Below are 5,456 nucleotides of genomic sequence, written 5' to 3' on the forward strand. Positions count from 1 at the left end.
CAGGGAATTTCTATTCTTTTATCGTGCTGCGGAATGATGCTTTGGGGTCAGCTGCGGGCCCGGCTGGCGACCGTGTCTGCTCAGCATGCTATCTCCGTCTGGGTGTAGAACGTACTTCACTGTGCAGGCGCTACACCTGCTGAAAATGTGTGTCCTTTGTTTCATCTCCGCCGTAGTGGCCGTAGTATCATTGTCCTCCTTTCCACACTTCAATGCCGCGGAGGCATAGTATGCCTCCGCGGCATTGAAGCGAGTCCTCCAATCTTGCTGCTTGAGTCGCAGCTTTCGGGTGTCAGCGGAGACGTATTTCCGCGGACTCTTGATGAGCACGGCTGATGGCGGACGGCTAGATGCCACGGGGAAACCGTAAAATGAGCCTAATAACGCCATCTCGTTAAACAACACTGCGCCCTTGAATAACAGCGCATCGCTAAACATCCAACTTAAATTTAGGGCTACAAAAGGGCCTTGCCTTCCTCCACCCTTGACATTCGAGGCCAGTCGTGGTTTGTGAAGATGCGATTGACCACCGCACGTCACGCTGGAAATGGCGGTGGCGACCACACAGCATTCTCCCAAACTGGCAGTGGGCCGTGTATTGGCATGCTGAATTTTTGTGTACGGAGGTAGGGATATACCCACGCTCCAGCCGCCTCCCGCCGCAGCAGTGGCCTCATTCTGACGCTGCCAAGGGAGGGGGGGCATCGGGTGCCGTAATCATAAGTAATTAAAATAACCGATCGCCTCTTGTCACCCAGGTGCGCGCATGCCTGCCGGCAACGCTGCGGGAACGACGAGCACCTCGTTTTAACGTCTTCTGCTTATGTCTTCTTGCCGCTTACGGCGCGGTACGTTAAGTGCCGGCATTGGATTCAGTACATTTTTTTATTTATTTCTGCTTAGCTGCACGCAGGTTTTTAAGTCATCGTAATCAACAGCCTACTTAGGTGTATACTGCAGTTTTTTAACGTGCATATAAATGACGCAAGTGAGGGGATTTGGGCCCTTTGCTTCAGTCAGAAAGAGAGCTTCCGCTGGAAGGAAGCGAAACCGGGGCATCATGTGTAGCAGCAGTACGCCTTGGCCACTGTTTTGAACAAATGGAGCAGGCATCTTGACGAGGCTTAGTTTCATCCTATCTAACTGGTCAGACAAACTGTGGGTAACCGCCAAACGCTTTTCGTTGTTGTTTTTCTTGGTATTTTTATGCTTTTCCCGAGTAACAAGAAGAGCTGGACCAAGCATTCCCGTCAGTGACGAGTGGGATGCAATGCCACTGTGCCTCACGCAGAACGACGTCATCCTTGCTGGACCGCGTTTAACGCTTTCCAATGTGGTGTGATCATGAGAAGGAGGCACACTGGACTAGCTATATTTTTCTTTGCCAAAATCAACGTTTAACGGAAACTGGAACATCCGGCACCCAGGCCACAGCGTTAATCATCAAACCCCTGCTCACAATGTGGCCATGCCTGCCCAGCGGAGGGATTTTCCCTGACAACTCCCCGTTCCCATTCTTTCGCATCCGTCTCGCCCCACCTGCCCGTCTGCCCCGCTTGTCTTCACGCTCTGCGTAGTTTTATGTTCGAAGCGCGAATATTGACATGTTATCAATGCGAAGTACAAACGTTCAATCGCAAATCGTATGGTCGTCTCTTCTATTAAAAAAAGTGAAGCCGAGGAGGGCAAGATGGTAAACAGGAAGCCCACGTCGCTCGGCACTTCCTGCAGTCGCATTTCAGGCGCTTTAGCATGCTATTCAGCATCCTGCCGGTGTTTGCCGAACACGGTCTCAGGTTGTATGTTCACTGTGTTGTCTGCTGCGTGGGGAGGCAGCACTTCTAAAGAAGACTTTCTCGTGCTGCACTGAGCAGTTCTCACGGTGGTTCGTCATGCTTCGGCTGATGTGGCCAGAATTCTTACATTTTTCGTTCTTTAATTAAGGAAGGTTACGTCCAAGCCAAGTGAACCTCTCCGCAGGCCTTAACAAAAAGCAAAACAGATCCCGCTTTGAGAACAAATTGCTTTTTGAACCGTTTAACGCATCGCAAGAAGGAAATGTCATTTAAGCTGAATGCGGCAGCAGGAAAAGATATTTAGATGCAAAATACCAGACCTCTGGCATAATGAAGGTAACTTAGGCATTCTAAACGCTATTCACTAGGCCTCTAGGCCTTCCCACATCTTTGCTGCCTAATTTGTTTGAATAATAAGGATAATTTGAAGTTACTCATGAACTAAACACAAATTTGCCCACAGAATAAGCTACATATGTCTGTAGCTCAGCCCAAATATCATGCCGTGAACGAACATTTTCAAATATGGATTATCCTTCGCTCATTACGAGATTTACATTAAATAAGGACCCATTCCATTTGTATTCATTACGAACATTCCAACACCTGGAATTTTTTCACATATTTGAGCTCCCGGCACGTGCTCCTATAGACATGCGTGAGACAGCGACAGCTGCACGAGAGCTCCACTAGAGGCACTAAAACAACGCAAGGACACGGCGCAGTGGCGATCGTCGCAGTGCCGACATCTCCGTTCTGACAGTCACTATCGGGGCGGCAAAACTTGCAAAAAAAAAAGCGTTGCAGATGACATCTACGTTTGGGTCTTACGATGTAAGACGAGACAGCGTTACTTCGACTCCTAGGGAGCGTTGTCGAACGCAGTTGCTGCATCTGGGATCTGTGCTTGGCTAGCACTTACGCTCAGCGAAGAGAGAAAGACCAGCAGCGGGGGTTTCTAATCACCGTGGCCCAGGAGAGACAAAGGCCCTCTGGCTTCTGTGGATTAAGATGCAAGCGTGAAGGTTGTGCTGCGGGTGTTGGTCAGTTTGAGCGCGAAGACGTGAGTGTCAGTGTTGCAAAGTGTTCATTCTCTGATGTCTAAACCAGACTGAACATTTTTGCTTTTCAGAAAAAGAGAGAGAAAGAGAGAAATAAAGAAAGGGAGAGGGAGAGGGAGAGAGAATATCTTTATTGAGGATGAAATAGCAGTAGTTTAGGAAATGGGGGTAAAGAGATGGTAGGCAGCTCAAGGGTGGAATTTGAAGTCTTTAGGGCGCCGGATGCAGCAGCTCCTTTCCTTGCCCTCTCATCAGATCGCGCTGATCTTGAGGTAACGAGCTGGTCAAAGCTGCCTTCTATGTCTCGATAGAAGTGGAATATATAATATTTGAGTTGTTGTCCCCTGAGCATAACCTTGGACAAGGCTAGGTTGTGTGGAAGGAGGTAGATGTTTCTCCGATTTTAGCAGTTTTATGTTATTGTGTGATGTTCCCACCGAACATCTTCGCCTACATGGATTTGTAGATACTTGTGTTGGGTTATCCTCCACAGAGTTAGCGGTTCTTCGGCATTGAGACCCCCTTGTAGCAAGGGGAACGTCGTGTTCCTAATCGTAGGATGAGGAGACGTTTTTAACGTTTTTTTAGAGGGGAGTGCGGTACACACTAAACCTTTTTACACCTTTTTTGGAAAAAAAGGTGTAGCGTAAGTAGGAAAAGGGTGTTGGGAGGCCATTACACCTTTTTTCTTGTATCTCAACGCCTTTTTCTAGCTCCACATCCTTTTTGTGCAAAAAAAGGGTGCTGATCAACTTCAGCACCCTTGAGTAAAAATATATGCTGGTTTGCTAGTTGGTGCACTGCTTAAGGAAAACGAGCGCTACAAACCAGAAGAGAAAGAAAAACACCCTTTGTTTTTCTTAGGGTGTTGAAAGTGTGTGAAAAAGGTGTTCAGCTGGTCCTTGAATAAAGCCATGCATGCATGTATTGCACTGTAAGGAACAAGACATCCCCTCATACCCTCCTTTACTCGTAAGAAATGTTCAAACGCAAAAAAAAATTCTTCGCCTGCAATGATCGCTCGTTTCCATATACGGTGAGCCTCATGCCCCAAGTTTAGCTTTGGCACGTGAAACATCAATTTGAACCTTTAAAATTAAAGACTATAGTTGTGTGGCGAAAAGTGCGTTGACCGACTGCAACACGCTTGGATTTCTGTCGGGTGTTGAAACAATGTAAAATAGGTGTTCAGTTGCAAAAAAAAAAAGAAAAAAAGAACAGCAGAGCTGGGAGCTGATTGATTTGTGGGGTTTAACGCGCCGACACAACGCAGGCGATGAGACGCGCCGTAGTGGAGGGCTCCGGATTAATTTTGACCACCTGGGGATCTTTATCGAGCGCCGAAATCTCGCACACACGGGCGTTTTTGCTTTTGATTTTCGCCTCCATCAGAACAAAATTTCTCCCACCTGCCCTCGCGGGAACCCCTGTGTAGATGCGACGCATAGGGGGTTCCGTTGTTGTTTCCGTTAGGTTGATTCTCCCATCGCGTGAAACGTGCCGTGAACCCCCTGCCGCGGCTATGACGCAACGTGGCGCGGCTATGACGCAACACAATCCAACACAATCCACTTTAATCCAATCCAATCCAAGCCAAGCCAAGCCAATCCAATCCAATGCCCCTAGCTAGTGTTCGCTATAGGAGAGGAGAGGGGGTGAGCGGCGGAGAGCGCAGCTCGCGTGGCGAGGAAAATGGGGGAGGGGTGTGAACGGACAACAACAACGCCATATGGAGGGACAAGGCGAGTGAATGAGATGCAGTCGCATCTAAAAGCGGCCGCCGTGGCCGGGAATCGAACCCACGACCTTGTGTTCAGCAGCACAACGCCTTAGCCACTGAGCCACCGCGACGGTTGTGGTGGGAGTTGACCTAGTTTCTTCCATTGTTGCAAAGTTTTGCTACGTTTGGAAGGCTTTGTGATGTTCTTACTACTGAGTTCTTGCGATGTTAAGCGCTGATGGGTGAGGCCAAGTTTAACCGAATTTTACAAGGCTGTTTCAGTGTGCCCTCACAGTGTCAGCGGATCCAAGGTGGAAACAAGCTAGGTCAATCCCCGCTATGCTGTTTCTCCATCCTTAAACCACTATTGCAGGCTGCGCCATTTTTTTGCGTTTTAGAATTCCAAATACACAGGTACCTTTGAAATGGTATAGTAAGAGGTGTGCGTATGCTTGGGCCTTCTGTGATCACACTCGAACATGCTCCAAAGCTGGCTACACTGTTACAATACCCTATCTGCGGTGGTGCACCCTTTACAGGGGGCGCAGTTCTTTCTGGGTTTTTTCGATAACGCCACCGAACCTAGTTCACGCTTAAACAGCTTCACTTGCAATAAATTATGCCAATTTATATTGTGCTAAACATCACGAGGTACAAAACATACCCCGCTTGTAGGAAATGTTCTGTCCCACCCTGTAAACGGGTATGAAATGCCTCCAAAGTTGGAGGACCCTTTTTCTCAGTTGGCGGTCTTTTCTTACACCCTTTTCTTAGTCATCAACACCCTAATGTGTAGCTTTACACCCTTATTGGAAAAAGGCTGTTGAAATAATGAACATCATTCTTAATGGGTGTTGAAATGATGTGGAATAGGTGTTT

Source organism: Haemaphysalis longicornis, unplaced genomic scaffold (assembly GCF_048455015.1).
Source record: "Haemaphysalis longicornis isolate Haplotype H1 unplaced genomic scaffold, Haemaphysalis longicornis Haplotype H1 scaffold_1, whole genome shotgun sequence".
NCBI classification, from domain to species: Eukaryota; Metazoa; Arthropoda; class Arachnida; order Ixodida; family Ixodidae; genus Haemaphysalis; species Haemaphysalis longicornis.